Source organism: Schistocerca cancellata, chromosome 5, assembly GCF_023864275.1.
Source record: "Schistocerca cancellata isolate TAMUIC-IGC-003103 chromosome 5, iqSchCanc2.1, whole genome shotgun sequence".
NCBI classification, from domain to species: domain Eukaryota; kingdom Metazoa; phylum Arthropoda; class Insecta; order Orthoptera; family Acrididae; genus Schistocerca; species Schistocerca cancellata.
This window is the reverse complement of record NC_064630.1, coordinates 598,855,015-598,879,012: the sequence shown is the minus strand read 5'-3', so window position 1 is coordinate 598,879,012 and position 23,998 is coordinate 598,855,015.

Below are 23,998 nucleotides of genomic sequence, written 5' to 3'. Positions count from 1 at the left end.
TCGTATGCGTGTTTGGCGCCGTGCAGGTGAGCGCCACAATCAGGACTGCATACGACCGAGGCACACAGGGCCAACACCCGGCATCATGGTGTGGGGAGCGATCTCGTACACTGGCCGTACACCACTGGTGATCGTCGAGGGGACACTGAATAGTGCACGGTACATCCAAACCGTCATCGATCCCATCGTTCTACCATTCCTAGACCGGCAAGGGAACTTGCTGTTCCAACAGGACAATGCACGTCCGCATGTATCCCGTGCCACCCAACGTGCTCTAGAAGGTGTAAGTCAACTACCCTGGCCAGCAAGATCTCCGGATCTGTCCCCCATTGAGCATGTTTGGGACTGGATGAAGCGTCGTCTCACACGGTCTGCACGTCCAGCACGAACGCTGGTCCAACTGAGGCGCCAGGTGGAAATGGCATGGCAAGCCGTTCCACAGGACTACATCCAGCATCTCTACGATCGTCTCCATGGGAGAATAGCAGCCTGCATTGCTGCGAAAGGTGGATATACACTGTACTAGTGCCGACATTGTGCATGCTCTGTTGCCTGTGTCTATGTGCCTGTGGTTCTGTCAGTGTGATCATGTGATGTATCTGACCCCAGGAATGTGTCAATAAAGTTTCCCCTTCCTGGGACAATGAATTCACGGTGTTCCTATTTCAATTTCCAGGAGTATACATTTAAACATCAGTACACAACTGAAGGTCAGAGTGTGCCACGCCATCCTACATTGCAGCTGCTAATTAAAGCATAAATCAAAGTGGGACAAATCGTTCACTACAACTTGTTGTACCCCAAGAAATAATTCACTGTGCCGCGCTGACTGCAGCATGCTCATAGAAATCAGCGGTACGATGCTGGCAGGGCTGCCTCGAACCGTTATGCCAGTGTGTTTAGTGATGGAAATCGAGCGCATGCAATGCTCGTTGCTTTCACACTGCGGCACTTAAGTGTATGGTGTACTGACACGAGACGAGCGCGTGGAATGCTTATTGCTCTGAAGCAGAATATCGGGAGAAATTAAGTCGTACCGATGTAAGAAGAGCGGATGTAATACTCATTGCTTTGAAAAAATGATATAAGGTGAAACTAAGTCATATTGAGGTAAGACAAAGGGGTGCAATGATCGTTGCTTTGTCAAAACAATAACTAAGTTGTCCTTGTAGCAGCCCACTGTGCCCAAGGACAATGCCAACAAAGTAAAACAAATAATTGCGAATCCAATCAGTTGTATTTGTTTTTTAATGGGTCATCTAGCCAGAAAACATTGTAGGACAATTTAAAGCACCTTGACAGATTTCAAGAGTTAGTTTTTTCCTCTAATGATTGACATAAGGCCACTATGAGATTAGCAGAGAGTATAGTTGTGCATAATACAGATTAAGTTAAAAAATGGCGCTAACGCTGTAAGAGGTACCAAACGCTATGGACGACTGTATCGAGCCAGCACAAGATTTGCCTATCTGCGCAGCTCTAGTAATCAAAGTCAGCTTTACAACAAGAAGCCATAAATCTAACCAAATTGAGCAATACAAGTTGCGTGGAAAAGTAAGTGAGTAACAAAGTGGACATGATATGGACTGAGCTAACACAATTGCGCTACTTACATTCCCATGGTGCGCCGGGGAGCACCTAACTCTGATCGAACATGTTGTTCACTATTGACCCGCAGCAGGAATGTTTTCCCATAATAGTCCGCAACAAAATGCCCAGAATGCAAGTTCACGGCTCTCAGCACCTTACTCTCGGAAAAAAACTATATCAATGGGATGCTATTGCCAATGTGACGAGAGAGCATTGTTGCTACGTTCGTGAAAAAGCATGGTGAATTGCATGTACCTTCCCTTCTTTTGCTCGCAAGATACTATTGGATGAACCAGATTTCTACAGCGTATGCTACAGACTCTCGCACGCTGACGAAGTGGTGAGTCGGTGTCTGAATTTTATGAAGCGGTGGAGAAAATAAATAATGTTGTGGTCAGTTATTCTCTGGCGCCTGTGGGGCAGCCATAGCATACATAGACACTAAGGGTCCCGCTGCTAGACCAGCTTTCAATACGGTAAAATCACTTGGTACTTACGGAAAGGTTATCCGGAAGGTTTTCTAGGAGTGTAGAAAACAGTTATTTTTAAATATTTCGGCACTCACTTTTCGAATTTTCACTTTGCCATCTCGTATCTTTGCCGCTTGTGCCGCTGAATTGGAAAAATGGCGCAAAAAAAGAGTTTTTTTGACAATATCTCTTTCCGCTTCATTTTACGGTGAAAATAGTTATGTAATAAATTGAAGCGATGAAAATTTCCTATAATTTAGGTTTTTTTTTTTTTTTTTTTTTTTTTCCAGGTAGTAAGGGTCGCGCCGCAGGTATAAAGTTACATGTCTCATAGGTGCTACCCTCCCTCTCATTACAGCGGAATATCTGCCGACACAGGTCAAATATTCTGCCTGAATCATTAGTATCAGTCTAAGTTCTACAGAGTCGTTTGCGTTTTTACAGCCATGACTTATAAGGAAGTGAGCAGTTTTATTTGTGAAAATCCGCTACAAGAAGGTAGGTGACTGAAGTGGACGAAACAAGATTGAAGACATTTCCCGAGTCGAGTGTTCAAAGAAAGAATAACAACAGCAAACTCTTGGAGGGCCTGATTTCGATAGTGGTTCGCGATGAGTTTCGAAAACGCTGTAGTAATAAGAAATCAATCTCTGCAGCTTTGCGTAGAGAAAACGATGTTGCAACTTTCCACCCACAACTGCGATCCACTACCCCAACATTCAAAGACCATTGTCTTTTGTGTGCTGCTAAGGAAATAGCACAGTTTGTAGCGACACAAAATCAAGCGCACTTATGCAATCGTGATATCGTGTACAGCGCGCATAAATCCTCAATGAATGATATTGCATCTCTGCCACGACGGAAGCGGCAGGACGACAACATTCGTTCCAAACCAGTCACGAGGTTCAGCACTGTTATGAAGCTGAAGAAAATGCAGAGCGATGGTGATGGAAAAAAAGGAAGAGTGGGCTGACTCATACCACCACGCTCGAGCCTCCAGCCCCAGAAGGCTTAAAACTTATTTATTGCAAATGGAAGCAAGGATGTCTGGGAGCCTGTGGATGCAGAGAAGCTGAATTAAAGTGCTCCGTTATTTGCACGAATTGCAATGGTACCTGCGATAATTCGCAACTTCCACTATAACACAGCATGAAGAAGCAGAAACTGTTCTCGAGCCAACGTATGACGAAATCGAGGAACAGGAGGATTACAACGAAGCTGATAATCTTGTTGCGGATAACGTGGAAGAAATTTCTATCTAATCTGTGACGCTTCGCTCGGTACTAAAGACGATGAACTGGCAAAACCCGGTTCATCAGGGATACGGAAGCGAAGGAGTAGCGTATCACATGTGGATTAGGCCTATTGGGCGTATCAAAAAAGAATTACACCACTTACTCTACCTAAATGGTGGTGCGGAAATCAGTTTTGGTGCAGACTTAGCGTTGCTCGTACGCTAAAGCTATTCATTATACAAAAAAAGAAGTTTAAGACATAAATTATAGGAAATTTTCTCTAGTTTCATGTATAACATAACTAGAGACCGGGTTATATACATTTGCATGTTGCGTATGCATCTGCATATTTGGCTCCTTTTCACCGGTTATTGCTTATTTTAATTAAAAACTAGTGGCGATTCATATTTTTGCTCTATGTTTACAATATTTTAAAAATTTTGACGGGCTGTCTCCAGTTTGATCTAGTTTTGATGTCTTAAGATTGACCGCAACCTAGAACTGCGTGCAGTCGCTCACCCAGATACCACTGCCTATAGAAATCATCACAGAATGGGAACAGGAACAGGCAGACACAGTCAATGCTCCTGCGCTCACGCCCCCAGTTAATCCCCTCCGCTGTCGTACCGTACGCGTCGGCAATTAAACTACGCAAGCTTTTAGTCGCACGTTCATCGTTTCAGTTTAGCTTTCTATTTACTTGTACACAGTTTAACGTGTTTACGACATGTAGTGTGTAACGTGTTGTGCGCCATGCCGCCCGAAAAAAGAAATGTCCTTTCGTGGATAGCTGACCAACCTGGAACATTTACATATGACGAATTTGTTTTATGTAGTCGAGTTTGCGAGAAAAACGATTCGTGAAAAAAAAGTTTCAAATCGACCAGCATGTCCAGAAACGTCTTTGTATGGCAGGAATGCAGAAGAAAGAACCACGACAACAAGTTTCAGTAGCAGGGATTTGTGCAAAGGTAACCAAAACAGTCGGTTTAACTTGGATCAATGTGAAGCATTAATTAAGCAAGAAAATCCCTCCGAGTGTTTCGTCCCAATTTGATTCACGTGACGTGCTTTTCTCATGGAAGACATCGTCTTGCTAAAGATGTACGTTCAACGTTTGTAAATGTAAATAAACTGATTTCATACATAAATAAAGTGTTTCTGCTGCTCGTATTAAGACCTACTAAGAAAAACTATCTAATGTGCCTTTACCTCCCGAACCAGTGGTAACTCGCTGAGGTACGTGGGTCGAAGCTGTGTTGTTTTACAATGAAAATTTCGAGGTCTTTAGAGGGATAGTAAACGACTTCGATAGCGCAGAGGCTTTGGAAGTTTTCCAGTGCAAGGAAGCTTTCACACTGCTGTGCTTTTCACTCATTTTTCCCTTACACGTTCAAGAATTAAAAAACTTGAAACTCAAGGTTTGGTCGTGAATGAATGTATTCAGTCAAGGAATAAAATTGTTCAAGTGAGTTCCTCATTCCCGGAGGTATTCCAAAGGAAAATTAAAGAAAGATCTGAGAACATTTTAAACAATAACCCAGGGTTTGAGCCCTTGTGCCAAATTGACAGTTTTATTAATGGGAAGAGTGAACTTTTACCAGAAACAATAAGTGCCAACATCCAAATTCAAATACTGCCCTGTTACCTCAGTTGATTTAGAACGGCCCTTAGACGCAATCTTACTGCCGAACATATGGAACAGTACTTGATCGTTGGTAAAATAGTATTAATTAAACGTTAATGCTGTTCAAAAAATTCAGGATTGTATGTATATATATATATATATATATATTTTTTAATAAGATATTACGGAGTTTTCGAGCATGCCCCTCTGCGGGCGATATATCTCGAAGTTACATATCGATTGTTTCGCTGCGACTCACTCGCATCGCATCCGATTGGTACCCATAACAATAGCAAAGAAGGAACAATTCTTGAAACACTGTATACATCCCAATTTTGCAAATTTTTAGAAAATAATCCCATAAAGACCCCCTTCCTAACCTCTACCAGAAAGTACTGAGAAAATTATATCAGCGTTGCAAATGCAGCGATTTTTCGCTTGGCCGGCGCTCTTCCTCGTAACTGATATGCACAGGTTCGACTTCGAGATATAATGCACGCAGTATCTACCACGTGTTTTTATTATTTGGTCTTGCATATTACGACACTTTTATTGCATTTTTAAGCGTTTTTCATGCATATTTTAAGGTGTCTACGACGCATATAATCCGTTCTCTACACATAACTATTTTCGTTGTAAAATGAGTCACAAGGCAGATACAGTCAAAAAACTGTTTTTGGGCGCCAATCTCTTCCAATAAGGCTGTGCGAGCGGCAACAGTACGAGGTGCTAAAATAAAAATTCGAAAAGAGCGTCGAAATCTCTAAAACTACTTTTCAGGTAAAACTACCGAATGACAGGACTAGTCGTTGTCCCAGTTCCGCAAGTGCCCATTGTCCCCCCCCCCCCCCACCCCCCCACCCTCATCCAAAGTAGGCACAGAACGAGGCGGCACAGTGGTTATCACATTGGATTCGCATTCGGAAGGACGATGATTCAAACCCGCGTCCGGTCCACCACATTTAAGTACTCGATCATTGCCCTAAATCGCTCCAGACAATCGCAGGGATGATTCCCTGGTTTTCTTCTCCAACCTTGACACAATTCGAGCTTGAACTCCGTCTTTAATTACCTCAATGTCGACGGGATGTTAAACTCAATTTTCCTTCTTCTTTTTTCCGCAGTAGGTTCACTCGACCAAATGAGATTCAGCGACTGTCTCTATGCCGACATCAGAGGCTACGGGGAAGCTTCCCGTGGCTAACCACCCGCCGTGACGAGCACAGGACTACCTTTTCAGACACTGTTCTCCAGTATTCTCACTAGATAACAGCGAAATATCTGCAAAAGAATGAAATAATATCGTGTAGTGATAGATGACTGTAACGGCACATTGTGACAGTAATACTACAGCATTTAGTATCAGTTAGACAATTGAAAAACATTTTGGGATACACGCTACTTGCATATGCAATTTTCAACTTCTTAGGGCAATTTAGGTGCCTATTCATGCACATTTACGTTTCTGTTAGAAACACTTCCTAAATGCTATGTCGTTTCATTATTATCAAAGCGTAAATACAACAGTACTGAGAGGCGTTGAAAGGTAAACCAAAAAAATAAAGTACGTATTCGAAAATGTAAAATATTTCTTACTTTCCAATTTTTCATATAGGATTGCTTTTAAAGTGTGATGAGATAAAATTTATTGAAGTACTGCTATGGAGTGACAGTATGTTTATCACTTGACGGCGAGGAGTGCTAACGCCGTGAAATCAAGAAATCAGCATTGACTTGTGATCCCGAAGTTCATGTGTAAGTCATTAGACAGGTTTCCTCTATTTGCTACTTCCTTGCAGTAAGATTCAAGACTGTCAATCAAAAATAAGTGTTGTCAGCCGACGGCAGTGCCTTACTGTTGATGTACAGACATTTACTAAGTTATTTAATGTAGTGCAGATACGGTTATACACTTTCATCGTAATATCGAGTTTGGTTTGTTTTTAATTTTTGACATTTCATTCTCTCCACAGTATACGAGTTTACTAGACGACGATGTATTATCGTAATGTCCAGCAACAGACGATTGCAAAGAAACCAAGAAAAAGTTCAGTAGCGATTTACGAAGTCGGAGCTGTGCCTCACTTTATAATATAAGGGCTAAAGCATATTTACAGCGTGACCAATCAACAAGAATATTTAACGTAAATTACCCATCATTCTATCGGCTTTACACATTCAACTGCAACAGTTTCGTCGTAGTTTTCACAGTAGCAGACACTCAAGAGTAAGTTAAAAATTACTTAAAATGAAGGAATGGCTTACTACGTGGGCGAAAAACAACTTCCATTATTAGTGCACTGCTTCTATCTTGGAACTTATCGGCAAATTTCGGCTACTTTCGTTCACAGAAGACAGTTATTTTATGCAACGTGCTATACTTTCAGTCCCATTTGAAATATGAAACATCCAGCGAGGGTGACTCACGCATATCCACAAAACACTCTGTCCAGTTTTCATACTGATGCTCGTATCTCTTCACGCAAGCGCTGTCGTAAAATATGTTTACAAAGATGTACTTTGTTCCATAATTATGCAACACAAAACGCAGTTTCACGCAAATGCTTTAAGGTCCATAAAACTTCCTTACGTAAATACACCTAGTTTGAAATTAGCCATAAACAGAATTTAATTAAATCTTGGGAGTTTTCTTTCCTCTGTTTCAAGGGAAGTAATTTCTGTGTTTTAATTGCCACTCCCTCAAAGCAAATTTATTAAGGCGAAACTAATTATACAACTTTTTGTGTGCGTAATTATCAGTCTTCAAAAGCCGCAGAGGTCGGGGAATTAATTTCTTTGCATAGTTATTGTCTGCATGATCTCGGTTGAAACGTCAGCCGCAGCAACTTGACGGAGAAACAGTTCGCGAGAGGCAGTCTGCTACTGGGCCCTGTAATTGCTACGACACAGCGGTTCTGAGGATCAACAGTGTTAGAATAATGTAACTCTCGTTAAGTGTTTGTGATTTTAAGCGGTAAACCGGTTCAAACTAATCCGACTTCGGTGATGATTTTGTGTTTTCTTTTTATTAGTACCCATACTGTTCTTTCCCTATGAGACGAATGTGGTTAAGAGCATATTATGATTTACAAGTGTATAAATTTATATGTATTTATATGAAGATGATGAAATGTACATAAATAACTGGTCTTGTCTAAAATGGAGGGAGCTAAACAGCGACAAGTGTGAATCAATGTTTCCGATAAAAATTACTCAATGGTTACAGAGAAATAACGATGAATTAATTAATCCCTCTGAAACATACAGAAGTTTTCTGCTCACATGGAACATTTTGGGAATGAGTATCGATAACGCACAAAACTTAGTTTTTCTTCGCATTGCAACCTTTATTTCCTGGAATAGGCGAAAGGTGTCTATCTCCTGAAATTGTTGGCCTGTTCTTCGAACTTACAACACAGCAAATTAAGATTTGGTGGTCCGAAATTGCCACTGTCCGTAGGAGACTTGTCATCCTAGAACATATTCTGAGTTCGAATGATAATAAATTTCCATCAATCAGCACGGTTTTAGAAAGCATCGCTCGTTTGAAACCCAACTTGCCCATTTCTCACATCATAATGCAATTTATGGATGAAGGGCATTGGTAAATTCCTAGATTCTCCCACTGCAGACTGTTATGGAAGGTATGAGCATACGGAATAGGTTCCCAGATGCGTGAGTGGCTCGAAGACTTTTCAAGCAATAGAACCCAGTGTATTGTCCTCGACGGCGAGTGCTCATCAGAGATATCGGTAACGTCAGAAGTGCCAGGAACCCTTTTAGTTTCAATATACACAAATGCCGGCCGGAGTGGCCGTGCGGTTCTAGGCGCTACAGTCTGGAGTCGGGCGACCGCTACGGTCGCAGGTTCGAATCCTGCCTCGGGCATGGATGTGTGTAATGTCCTTAGGTTAGTTAGGTTTAAGTAGTTCTAAGTTCTAGGCGACTGATGACCTCAGAAGTTAAGTCGCATAGTGCTCAGAGCCATTTTTGATATACATAAATGATCTGGCAGCAGGGTCGGCAGCAATCTGTAATTGTTTGTTAAGAACCACGAAGATAATATACTAGAAATTAGGCCTCATATGGAGGAGTAGAGATACTCGTTTTCCTCTCGTTCCATCTGCGATTGTAACAGGAAAGGGAAGTACTAGTACTGGTACAGGGTACCCTCCGCCACGCACCATGCGGTGGCTTGCGAAGTGCATATGTAGATGTGGTTGTAAATGGAGCAGTTCATTTCTTTCTGTTGGATTGGGTGAGTTATTATCCGACATTACCTTGTGATAGGTTTCATCTGGTGTAGTTTGTTGTTTTGTGTCTCCAGTGACTTATTTCCCCGTTGCCACATGACCCTTGCCCTAAGGTGTGACGTACTATACTAGAGGATAATAGACGGTCACATGGTGCAGGTGTGAAGTATTAGTAGATAATGGAATGACACATTGAGATTTCGCACGCTGCTCAGTGACGCATCTACATTTGTATCTACGTAATTACTCTGCGCGGCAGTGGGTATTTCGCTTGGTACCACGCATTTATTCCCCATTCCATCACGAATGGTGTCCTCACAATCACTACACAAGCGATACGTAGGATACAAAACAATCTTCCTAGATTCTTTACTTAGTACTGAATCTCAATATTTTAGAAGAAGGCTCTCGTTCGACAGTATACGTGTATCCTCAAAACTCTGCATCTTGAGGCCATAAAATAGGTCTTAACGTTCTGGCGCGGTTCAAGCAATGTAACGCCCACTGGTGCCGACCTTCTCTATACACGTTCAATATCTCCTGTTAATCCTACTTTACGTGCGTCCCAACCACTTGACAAATATTCTACGTTGGGATGCACAAGTGGTATGTAAGCACTCTCCTTTGAAGACTAGCAACACTTCCAATGAACAGATTCCTGGGACTGACGTTATGAAGTCATTCAACTTAAAATCCCTACAGAGTCTTACATCTACATGTTGATACCGTAGCCGTACTACGTTCTGTGTAGTGCACTGTTTTATATTTCTGTAAAGTTACGGCACGAAGTCAATGAAGTTAAGGAATTCTGCTACCTAGGCAGTAAAATAACCGATGACGGACGGAGCAAGGAGGACATCAAAAGCAGACTCGCTATGGCAAAAAAGGCATTTCTGGCCAAGAGAAGTCTACTAATATCAAATACCGGCCTTAATTTGAGGAAGAAATTTCTGAGGCTGTACGTCTGGAGTACAGCATTGTATGGTAGTGAAACATGGACTGTGGGAAAACCGGAACTGAAGAGAATCGAAGCATTTGAGATGTGGTGCTATAGACGAATGTTGAAAATTAGGTGGACTGATAAGGTGAGGAATGAGGAGGTTCTACGCAGAATCGGAGAGGAAAGGAATATGTAGAAAACACTGATAAGGAGAAGGGACAGGATGATAGGACATCTGCTAAGACATGAGGGAATGACTTCCATGGTACTAGAGGGAGCTGTAGAGGGCAAAAACGGTAGTGGAAGACAGATATTGGAATACGTCAAGCAAATAATTGAGGACGTAGGTTACAAGTGCTAGGAAAGGACTTACTCTGTAACAATTACGGATAAATGGAAAATCATAAAAATTCTGAGATTACTACTGATATTTTCTGTCTATCATTTTCAGCTACAACAGCACCTTGTTTCTTCCCATTGTTGCTGTAGGTTCTGGTACTTGGTAGAAGGATCTCTGCCCTTGAGAAAATATGACATGACTACTTTTTCCGCACATATAGACGACTTTTGTCACTCGGTAAATTTCTAAAACTGATAAAGAGTCGTATAGCATTGTAGATCAGGGGATATTTATTTTTCGACCACGCTGAGGAGAGGAACGTTAGCGGTTGAGATGCCCTTGACACCTAATTAACTGAAAATCTGTGTGAAAAATATGTCGTTAGTGATGGAGTTATTGCAGGTTTACATTGAAAGACGTGAGATGCGTAACTAATGTTTGGTAGCAGTGATTTACGAATGTCATAGAGCTATGGGTCTCACGCAAAGTGTGCTCTGTGATGCCCTACTATGCATGTTAATTTAAGGGAAGTGTTTGGGGCTAGATAATAATAGAAGAATAAGCACAAGTAGTGGGCAGTGACAAAAATTGTGGACGAATAATTGTTTGTGTGACATAACCACTTATGTCTGCCACTGATGCATCGTGCATGGTGTTAACTCTTTCAGCATCAGCTAAAGCCTAAATATTGCGCAATGAAGTACCGAAACAGCCATATAATAAATGACATTATACGGACGGCTGTAGGAGTTTCATTTTCTTACAATAATGAAAGGTCGCAGTCTCCCTGACCCCTAGGCAGACGAACGGACATACAAAAATAATAACTTTCTGTTATTTAGGACACAAAAACGGACGGCCAGAATGGGCCTGGCCCACAAATTTATATCTTTTCCAACTTCTACCGATTCTCTTTCCCATGCCATAATGGTGGTGTCTGCCCTTTGACTAGGTCTGCGGACACTGAGTTGCTCTTGTCTGTTCAGCTGATATTTCAACAGGCAGTCACTAGAACTATGGAAGTTTGGTAGTTAGATGCCGCAATCACTAACGTTAAGTATCATCATAAGTGCACTCTCATTTCCAGTTGGGAATTAATTTACATTGGCTTGGTATTCTAATTTAATGGTGTCTGATTACAGTACATGGCAGTTTTGGCAAAAACTGTAAAGTAACAATACGATTGACAACAAGGAATGATCGACAGTGAAAACTATCAGGGCATATTACCGTTTCTGTTTTAGCTTGAGATATACTAGGGTTGACTGGAAAGTAATGTGTCCACCTTCGTAACTCTTCAACAGTTGGCAGCATTGGTATGCGGCAGGTACTGGCTTGTTCTGTAGCCTCTTCTCTACAGCTCCAGTTGGCGGGAGGACTTAGCATTGAACGGTTGTGTTGTTACAGTGTAAAGTATGGAACCCTGCGGTCAATGAGATTTAAGCAACGTGCGGTCAATGAATTCTTGACAGCAGAAGGTGTCACCCAAAAGGAGATTCATCAAAGAATGAAAGCAGTTTATGGTGATTGCGTTGATGTGAGTACTGTGCGTCGTTGGACGAGTAAGTTTGAAGATGTTGAGGCGGGAACATCCGACCTCCGTGACAAACAAAGAATTGGATGTCCTGTGACAGCAACTATCGAGTTTCACAAGCAAAATGTTGACAGATTGATTCAGGAAGATCGTCGTATCATTCAGAGAGAAATTGCAAGCACAATCGGCATTTCACAAGAACGTGTGTGTCACATTATTGCTTTGCTTGGCTATCGAAAGATCCGTGCACTCCTGAAATGAAAGCGCACAGACTTGAAATTTGCCAGGAACTCCTCTCGCATTAAGAGAATGAAGGTGACACCTTTCTCCATTCAGTTGTGACAGGAGACGAAAGGAGGTACACCATTACGACCAGGAGACGTAACGTCATTATATGGAATATCGGCACAAACACTAGCCCAGAAAATCAAATTCAAGACGCAGCCCTCAGCTGGAAAAATCATGACCACAGTGTTCTGGAACGCAGATGGCGTTATCCATGTTGATTTCCTTGATCGTGGAACTACCATAAATTCAGAGCGTTATATCACAACGTTGCGAACTCTGAAACAACGGCTAACAATGGTCCGAAAGGAAAAGGGAAATGTTTTCCTGCAGAATGACAACGCCAAACCACACGCTTCACGTGCCACCACAGCAGAACTTCAGAGACTGAATGTCACCACCGTACGGCATCCTCCAGACAGTCCAGATTCAGCATCGTCTGACTTCCATCTGTTCCCGATAATGAAAGACGATCTGTGGGGACATCATTATGCTTCTAATGGAAACGTTGAGAGAACTGTAAGGCTGTGGTTGCGGAAACAGAGTGTCGACTTCTTCTGTGACGGCTTCAGAAAACCTGTTCATCGTTGGCAGATATGTATCCAATTGGTTGATGATTATGTGGGAAAGTGAATATTGGTAATTAAAGATCACATTCTAAGGATTATTTCTGCGTTTGATTTATTTAAATATTCCTATCCAAACCCAATTAACGAAGGTGGAGGCATTACTTTTCATTCAACCCTCGTAGGATTTGAGTCCACAGACTATAGAGACCCATAGCTTGTGAAGCCAGCTTCATTAGCTATAACAGTTCACTGTGGTGAGCTGATCAGATTAATGGGCACCTACTGTATGACCCAGAATCATTCATTGTTAATATTATTTGTAATATGTCCATTGAACATGGAAATTAGGAAACTAAGAGCTCTTACTTTTTGAAGAAATACTGAGGATACTTGGAATGAGGTCACAATGAAAAAGTGAATACTAGATGCTGTTTCATATATGTGGCGGCGCAATGTGTGGGCTCATGCAGAAGAACATATGAATTTCTTCTTAACAACGGAATAAAAATAAGATTTCTGTACTTGTCGAGGGGACTGATACATTTCCAGATCGCTCGTAGTCCACATGCAATGTATATATACAAAGTCAACAGAGAGAGATGGATGATTCTGATCAACAGTTCGAATGCAGTTTTTCTGATAACTACAGTAACATTCACATAGAACATTTTAAACGCTTGGGACTGTGAAGTCATCACTATAAATCGCAGGGCGCAACGTCTCTTTTACTTTTCCAGGTTTAATCCCATGTCTAAGAATCCTACGATTTTATCCGATGCTCTTTCCGTTGTGTATAGAAACCGCTCCTCAGCGATGTACCGAACACCAGGGGCACGTAAAGTGAAGATATCTACGGAAATCTAAACAAAGTCGGTCAAACTGAAAATCTTGTTTGAACAGATAAGGATTCTAACCCGGATTTCAATCTACTGGAACCCAGTTATCAGAGAGGATTTGAAAATTAGAATGTATATGAACAACTTAATTTCGTTAACCGCCACTTGCATTCTTGATGATGAAATGTTGGATATTGCCGAAGGGTCTGTTTACGTCGATAATTAACACAGCAAGTGCACCAAGAAAGTTTTTCTTCTTTTTTCTGTCCCCATACTGTAGTATTAGGTTTTTTATTTGAGGTATTATTGTAGGGTAAAAATATTTCTTTCAATAGTAAGCACAAGGTCTTATCATACAAACTTTTTATTGTACAGAAAAATGAGAGTTGTATCAGCTACCTAATTCCAAGAAGGAATACATTTGTGAACAAATAAAGTCAAAACCCAGAAATTTTACTTAGGGAAGAGCTTCCACCCTTCTAGGAAATTGTTGTAACTGCGTACAATACTTACACTCATGTATGACGCGAAATATAAAATTGTAGCTACAGCGAACGAGATTCTTTTCATAATAACGTTACTTAATGAGAATAATGGTGATTTTCAGAAGGAAGTTACTACTAGCTTTGGAAGAATTCCAGTCGCATAAGGCAGAAAAGATAGATAAAATTCCTTTGGAAATTTTGAAATTTTTGGAGGAAATGGCAACTGAAAAACTACTAAAGTTGGAGTGTAGAATCTATGAAATTGGAGACACACCATTATACTTTCGGAAAAACATTATCAGCAGAATCACGAAGATAGTAGCGTCCTAGCTGTTGACAAGAGTAATACACACAAGAATAGAAAAGAAAACCGAGATTTTCTTCAACGACGATTAGTTTGGCAATAGAAAGGTGTACGCATCTGAGTCTTTACGCACGATAATGGAGTCAAGACTTAAGAAAAATCAAATCACCTGCGTAGTATTGTGTACAATATGTACAATATACCGAGCGAGGTGGCGCAGTGGTTATAGCATACTGGACTCGCATCCGAGAGGACGACGGTTCAAACCCGCGTCCGGCCATCCTGATTTAGGTTTTCCGTGATTTCCCCAAATTACTTCAGGCAAATACCGGGATAGTTCCTTCGAAATGGCACGGCCGACTTCCTTCCGTAATCTAATGGGACCGAAGACCTCGCTGTTTGATTCCCGACTAATAAACTACTGTTCAGATTAAAACGGTTTTGAAGCAGGAATGCAATCTTTCTCCCCTGCTGCTCGATTTGTTGATCAAAGAAGCAATGAGATATATAAGGGCTATGTTCAGGAAGGCGATCGAAATACCAACGATAAGATTCTGAGGTGAAACTGCTATCTTTAGTGAAAATGAAAAAAAATTAGAAGTCATAATAAATGGAATGAGCTGTCTACTAAGCTAGAATTTGGACAGGTAAACCGAAGCAAAACGAAACTACTGTAGTGACAAAACTTACCATCAAAACTGGGGACCACGAAGTAGCCGAAGTAGTGAAGGAATTCTGCATCCTTGGCAGTAAAGTTAACGTATGGCGTAAGAGATTAAGAGCAGATAGAAAAACATACAAGCACAGACAATGTTTGTATTAGATTAGCTTATGTGTGCTTTCTGTTACAATAGTTTCGTAGTGGGAAGATCCTCCCAGATGTAGAACATGTCAGCAACAAAAGAATACACAATGAATAGTCAGAATGGAAACCAAATATGCTACTGCAGTTACATAAGTAATGTTGACATTCCTGGACAAAAGTAGTCTTCAAACAGTATTATTCGAGGAAGAAATTGCTGAGAATGTACTTCGGGAACACAACAGTGTATGTAAATGAATTATGGACTGTGGGGAAACCGGAAAAGATGATAATCGAAACATTTATGATGGGCCATTATAAAAAGACACTGAAAATTAGATGAACTAATAACGTAAGAAATGCCAAAGTACTCTGTAGAATCAGTGAGAATAGAAATATTTGGAAAACATCAAGAAGGAGGAGGAACTGAATGAGAGGACATGTAATTTTCGTGGTACTAGGGAGAGCTATAGAGTAAAAACTGTAGGGGAAGCAGAGGCATAAAACAAAGCTTTGGAGTATAGATACAGAGATGATGAATGAAAAGCATTTGACTGTAGAGAGAGTAATGCTTGAAGCCTTAATTGATTTAAGATTGTCGAAAGATCTTTCACAAAACCCGAAGAACTTATCATATTTAAGGCTGTTAGTGGCAAGAAGTCTAGCGTTTAGTGACTCATGGACATGACAAGAATTGAAACTGAGAACAGCTTGAGCAAAAGCATAAATGCTTAAGTCTATTTTCAAATGCTCCTTTACCAATGAAAACTCAAGACTATTGACCCAAATCAATCCTCGCTCCACTGAAAAGATGCGTGAAATAGATGTCAACTAGGCGGTGTTGAGAAACTACTGAAATCGTTAAAACTGGAGCCCCAGCGCTTTATGGAATCTCTGTCGCATTCTATACCCAGTATGTGGCTGAGATAACCCCTCTGTTAACTATAATATATCGTAGGTTTCTCGAATAAAAACACCAGCCCAGTAGTTGGAAGAAAGCACACAGCACATCTGGCACAACTCTTTCATCTGTTGCCCTTGGAAGCCACTTTTTATATAATCTTAGAACATATCCCGAGCTGAAACATAATGAGGTATCTCGAACCGAACGACTTTCTCCAAGCGAACCATCACGGATTTCAAAAACACAGATCATTTGAAATCAAACTCTCATTACACTCACTTGATGTCCTGAAGACCACGGATTAAGGCAGTTAAATAGACGCAGTATTTCTCGATTTCCAAAAAGCATTGGACTCTGTACTACGCTTACGCTTATTACAAAATGTACGATCATATGGAACTGCGGGCGAAATTTGTTGCTAGACTGAGGATTTCTTGGTATGGAGGACACAGCGTGTTATCTTCAATGGAAAGTCATCGTCAGATGTAGAAGTAACTTCGGGTGTAGCGTAGGGAAGCTGTTCATGTTGCATATCAGTGACAGACAATATTAACAGTAACAGCAGAATTTTCACAGACGATGCAGTCATCTATGTCAAAGTAATTATAAACGAAGCTGCACAAAAAATTTACCTTAAATGTTCAGAAATGTAAAACTGAGCACTTACCAAAACGAGAAAAAGGAAAACATAGTAACCGAGTGACAACTGGAATCGGTAATCTCATACAAATACGAGGGTTGAAATTTAAATATTGGCAACTATTTATTCAAAACCGATACAAAAGAGTTACATGTTTGCACCTGTTACTGTCCTTCAAAGTAGTCATCAGTGTTGTGTACAACCCGTTGCCAGCGATGTGTAAGGCGTAATATGCCGTTAGCAGAGCCTGTTCTGTTGATGATGCGAATGGAGCGGTCTACTGCCTGTCCAGTCTCTGGAACAGTTCTGAAAAGAATGCCAGGAAGTGGTTCCTTCATCTTCGGAATCAAATCAAAGTCACAAGGACTTAAGTCCGGGGAGTATGATGGATGGTACAGTACTGTATGCGCCGGCGTATTGTCGAGCAAAATGATGGGTAGTTTGCGGAGAACGTGTCGCCGCTTCCTTCGCAAAGCTGGTCGCAGGTGATGCTCCAGAAACTAACAGTAATACTGTGCACTGACCGTCTGCCGTGGAGGAACATAATGCATTAAGATAACACCATCGCAGTTGTACACAAGAATCACCATAACTTCCACCATACTGGGGCTCTGACGCACTTTCCACTTTCGCGACGACCCATTATGATGACGTTCGTTGGAATGGCGTTTCGGTTTTGTCTCGTACGATGTGGCCCACGTCTCATCCAGTGCTACGATTCGCCGTAAGAAAGCCTCTCCTTCGCGCTCATAGCGCTCCAAGTGCGTCTGAACAGCGTCGTAACGCATCCATTTTTGCATTTCCGTCAAATCATGCAGAACCCATCGTGATGCAATTTTTCGCATGCCCAGGCGTTCATTCAGGATGCGAAGCACAGTCGTATGCACTAATCCGGTTTCGTGGGCGAGCTCACGAATCGTACGGCGTCGATCACTGTCCACTAACGCAACAGCAGCATGCACGTCTTCTTCAGAGACGCTAGGACGACCTGCCCGATGCATGTCTGCCACAGTTTGCCGACCTTCGTTGAAGGTTTTCACCCAACTTGCCACTGTTCTGTGCCGATTCCCTGCACGCCGGTTGAAGACCTTGATGATATTGTCGTGCTGTACGACCTCTGGTACATTCAATCTCGATCCAACCCCGTTGTTCCTGTTTCGAAAACATAGTGACACGTCTTACGTTAGACCGCTCGCTCTCAAGTGACTGTGTTTCCCTCGATTGTGTGCTCGCCGGTGACGTGGGACGGGCGAGGCCATTTGCTCTGAGGTAACTTAGGTATGCCAACAACGTGTACTATCAACGATAATAGTAGAATACATTGCATAGTGTCTCCACAGCAGTGTTGCCACTATTTAAGTTCCGACCTACGTATATGGATGTAACACGTGGCGCGGACATGAAATGGAACTATCACACAGTCTCAGTTGTAGGTAAAGCAGGCAGGTAGCAGATTTCGGTTTATTCGTAGAATACTACGAAAACACAATCACTTTACAAACTAGACGGCTTACAAGTCACTCGAGCTACCCATCCAAAAATATTGCTCAAGTGTGTAGGACCCGTACCAAATAGAACTAATGATTTTGAAAATATACAAACAAGGCAGCATGAATGGCCACAGGTTTGTTTGTACCAAGGGAGAGTGCCACCAAAATGATGGGACAACTAAATTTGCCAACTCTTGAAGATAAATGGAAAACCTGCTAACGAAGTTTCGAGGATCAGCTGCAACTGATGCTCTGGAATTATATTACAACCCCCTCAAATCGCTCACATTGTGATCTTGAGAACTAGATTAGATTAATTTCAGCGCGAAGGTAGGAACTGAAACAATCATTCATCCCGCGCTCTAAACGTGATTGAAACGGAAAAAAGCCTTAATAACTAGTAGCACGGGTCCTTTCCTATACCATCCGCTTTACACTTTGAAACTTCCCCTTCAAAAATTGAGAATGACTGTGCTGGTAAACTTCTACGTTATTTGATTTTCAAACAGCTGAGCAAAACTGAACGAACTCAGACATTTCTATCTTTACTCATTCTGATCGTCACTAAACTGACACACAATATTTTAGAGCAACGCAAATTGACTTTCAATAATCCCTACAAAAGATTGGCCCTGACTAACAATAACCTATACCTTTCATGAATCACTTGCCTCACAAAAATCTTCGTTATTCAAACTACTGCAATACAGCGAGCGCCAATACTATTTACCTTAATAGTGTTCAAAAGTCATGGACTGATCAGTTCACGACATCCAGACTTAAGAATTTCCTTTTTCTGACGGATATATATATATATATATATATATATATATATATATATATATTGATGGACACACGTCCAGATCGTCCGCTCTGACATCTCTCTCCCCACATCCACCACTGCCAGCGAGTCACCTCCAACCGACCAACGGCACGCGCTGTTCACATCCAACTGCCCAACACTACACAAGCGAATATTCCAACAATGAGTCCAACCAGCCACAGACTGCACACAGCGCAGTCAGCGATTTTCATACAGAGCACTACGTGGCGTTACCAACGTAAACCTAAACAGCCTACTTACAACTTGCTGTATTGAGATGAAAAGGTTGGCACAGGAAAGCGATTCACGACGGACTGCATCAAACCAGTCAGACGACTGATGACCCCCCCCCCCCAAAAAAAAACACAAAAAAAGACCACACTTCTTAGCATACTGTGCTGCTTGCAATACATCCTTTGGTATGACACAACTTTCTTTTCTTAGACTTGGCTCGGTTATTGCTTACGTCGTCTGTCTACCCTTTGTTTTGGAGTAACCATAGGCTGTGATTGATTTCCACGAGTTTAAAAATGAGTAACCAGCACAGATGACCACCAACTGCACCTCATGTACGAGTAGCCTAAAGTACCGCCTTGCAGGACGGCAAAACGGCCGAGAGTCAAATGAGTGTTAAGAACGACGCATCATGTAACGGTACCGTCGCTGTGCTGGTGCCCTTATTACGCCGGTGTTTTCATTTTTTTCTCGTTACGGAAACAGCGCAGTAATTTGCTACCCTGGACGCCCGTTGTTGGTCGAGTAGAAGTGTTTCCCGCCTGCAGATTGCAATTACCACGGTCGAGAACTATTAGGAGTCATTAAGGCCCGTGTTTAAGCTGCAGAGAAATTGCCTCTATTTGTGCCCCCGCTGTGTGGAAGCATGTTTTGAAGCTCGTTATATAGGTAAGCGCTCTGTTCCCAGAATTCTTTATGCACAAAAACTTAATGAAAGTTTGTATTACGTTAATAAGGATTCGATGAAAATCTTTCCTTAGATCACCATTGCCTATTACGTATGGACTGTGGGTGTCTCAACTTCACCGCTTATTTCTAAAATATTCAAATAATAAACTTTCCAAATCGTCTTGGGAATGATTATTGTTAAAATTATATCTGGTGTGTCCCACAGATCATATTCCAACACTACTCAGGTACATTTTAACACATTTATGCTATTATTATTTGATCATTGACTAGAGCCTACGTCCTATAAAGTACGGTAAATGTAAAACAATATGTTGAAAAAGCAACTCTTACGAAATTTAGTCTGTGGATATCGTACCCACTTTTGCTTCCGAAACTAAGAAAATAATAATATATCCTCAAAAATGAAAGCTTATCTGTGTTTGATGGCGTTTCCAGTAGACTGCTGAAGAGCTGTTAACTCATAAGTATTGTCTTTCCTTAAATACGTAATGTTATCTCTAACTCAATGAAATTTTCTACGGACATTGAAATATGCTGTTGTTACACATTTCAAAAGAAATCTGACAGTGGACGTCAATAATTACCGACTTGTTTAACTATTAGCATCATTTTCCGACGTTTTAGAGAAGGTGATAGACCTTAGAATCATATCTGACGGGAATAACAATACTCTCTTAGTAAACATCCATAGTACAGTAGAGCGTCGATTATCCTAAGTAACTGGGGGACTTGGGTGTTCGGAAAACTGGTTTGTTCGGATAATCGAACTGTACATGTTTGCACCGTGAGAAGCTCTTCATGGGGGCGTGCAATCCTTCAAACTGCGCGGAGCAGCACGCCACAACTCTAACCCTCCTCTTTTCCCACCCTGGCAGACGGCGACACGGCCTCAAGACGACTGGAGTCGTCGCTGTTTCCCAAGCTCCGGTCGGCGGCGGCGGATTCAAATACATAAGAAAAATAAGAATGCCGATTTTCTTGCTGTAAAAAATACTGTATGTTAATGCAACAAAGTTACATCGGCTCCCAGAGTTAGTTTTTCGATACAGATTCTACTTTTACTTTAAAAAATTGAAAAGTATCTCTTCCGGTTTTGCGTGTTTTTTTCGCTGTATATTACTTCTCCATCAATTGTGAGGAAAGTAAAAGGCACAAAAAATTGATGTTTGCGTATCTTACAGTTTCACATCACAGCTTGATAATGAGGTGTCTATTTTTCCGATATTCGTCACAGTTATTCCGATACTTAATTTACAAGTAACCTACTGCATAAAATTTGAATTGTGTACAGTGAAAAATGTGGTCGCTGGCTACTTTACGTATGGTTTACGTTAGGTCATACATCGTTGTCGATGAAAAGAAGCTAACATATCGAAATTATTTTTAAAGTTGAGATCAGAATGATATCGAACTCCGTTACCGAGATTTGGGCTCATATATCTCCGGGAGCGTCGCGACTAGCCGCCAGTTCTGTCGACGCACAACGAGAATCGTGTGGTCATCACACGATAGAGAATGCATTTGTTTTGTTTCGCTGACACATTTGGTCCTAATGAAACCATTTTACGTCATATTTCTCCGGTATGAGTTACTAATATTTCTCCATATGCTCTTGACAATTTCATTTAAAATGCCACGAAATGTAGGTTTCTTAAACCCAAGTGATCAAGCAGAACCCATTTTCGTGGTTTTGCTGAGGCATCTGAACCTGTTCCAAGCTTTCTTTCTCGTTTATTACTCTGATACGAGTCCCGAATATTCCTCCATCTGTTTTTGCACATTTCACCTAAAATTACAATGAAAGATAAGTTTATTAACAATAAGCACACGCTTGCGTCATTGCATTGTTTCAAGTTCTTGACAACAAGATAGGGTTACACCTTAAACATCTCTAGAATTTTCATTCTGAACGTCTACAGTATACACTGGCAGAAATGTGGAAGAAATTAATGTCCGTGCTTGTTCACAAAATTTCCCCAAATTATACTTGTCAGTTTCTCCCATGCAGAAACTTTTAAAACAAGCTAAGGAAACTTTCATAGCCGACTGAATCTTTATTCCCATCCAAATGAACTTCCATATTCTTATATTCTGACAGCATACATCGTTATGGATGACATGAACATTTAATCTTGCCAAGCTGCACTCAAAAGATGACTCCAGGATTTACAAAAGATGAATTTCAATTCTGAACTGTGTCAGACCAGAAGGGCCTTGTAAAACAGTAGTGCACTTTTGGCACAAGTTTTTTGAGCACCATCTTCTACCAATGAATTGAAGTGAATGTGACAAATTACTTATTGCAGCATACTGTTTGCGCAATCTGTTGAGAAACGCCTTCCTCAAAAACGAACATCTATTGATTACAGAAAGCTGTACAACAATCTGGTGGTGGTTTTTCACAACTAGAAGGTATCATCAAGACGCCAATCTACCGTTTACTTTCAAAGTGAAGGTATTGTAAAATGTAACTTTCTCGTTGTACTTTAGATTGTTCATTTTATAATGTACTTGCCGTTTTCAATTTTTATCGTCACAAAAAAGAGTAATGCGAAAATTGACCTTCAAGTTCATTTTCATCATTCTAATTCTACATCTGCATGGATTATACTGATTTTCATAAGAGGTCTGAAAAATTTGCATTAATGGGAAAATATTATATATTTCACTCACCTGCCAGTTTCAACTGTGCACCAATTTCTTCCCAAATTCTGTCTCTGAACGTGTCTCTATATTTAGGGTTCTTCAAATCGTAAAGGCAAGGATGTTGCGAGACCAGCTCACAGGGAATCACATCCTGTGAATGGCTCATTTCAGTTTTCCTTGACTGGCAGCCGTACACCTTTGTGTCGTGCGACTTCCGTCGCAACACTGCTCACTGGTGCAGTGCTGCGGCAGCTGCCGCAACAGTCGCACGTCGCATCCCAAACTCGAACTGCGCATGCGCCAGCAAGCAACTTCTGACGTCACGTAGCGACCCGTCGCAGTCGCTAGTGTGCGTCGCGTCTTGGACAACGTACCTTTATAAGCTGGTGCAGCTGTTGCTGTGAACAGCTCTGACACTGCCGCTACTTCTACTGCCCGTGCCGAGCCGACAGAAGTGTGCTGATAGTCGAAACACAGCGACTGGCTGCTTGGCAGGTCAGCAGCGCCTTGTGAAGGCCCCATTAGAAGCAATGTTCCGCCACCGGTGGCCCAGTGCGGCGACTACTGTGAGAAACTTGGTTTGGGAGTGAGGGGGATGATGGACGGTAGGGTGGGAGAGTAACAGGTGCGAGCGAGTACACAGTTCGGTTAAGCGTCGTTCGGTTGACCGAAGTTCGGATAATCGACGCTTTACTGTAAATGTCCTGGGCCCGCCCGGCTAGCCGCGCGGTCTAACGCGCTGCTTCCCAATCGCAAAGGCGTGCCGGTCCGCGGCACGAGTCCGCCCGGTGGATTAGTGTCGAGGTCCGGCGTGCCGGCCAGCCTGTGGATGGTTTTTAAGGCGATTTTCACATCTCCCCTTCTTCCACATCAGTTACACTATGTCGGCGATTACTGCGCAAACATTGCCATGTACGCGTATACCAAAATTACTCAACCACGCAAGGGTTCGGTGTGGAATATGGCGGTGGGGTAGGTGGACTGCTGTGACCTGTTGTGGGATTGTGAACCACTGAGAGCTGCGGCGGGACGAAGCCTCTCCGTCGTTTCTAGGTCCCTGGTTCAATACACAATTCAACTTCCTGCGGTTCGGGTTCTTAAAATTTCAATAAAAATCATCGGCAATGGCGACCGAAGATTTCCGGCATAAGAAGTCTACTTGCGGCCTTGTCAAAGCGAGCGTAGTAGAGGACAGAGATTCAGGGCACTCTCTTGCTCTTGGCGTAGCAAACTGCTCCTAGAGGCTGAAAAAACAGTAATGATCGACACCACGAGAATGCAGAAGGCAATGGAAATCG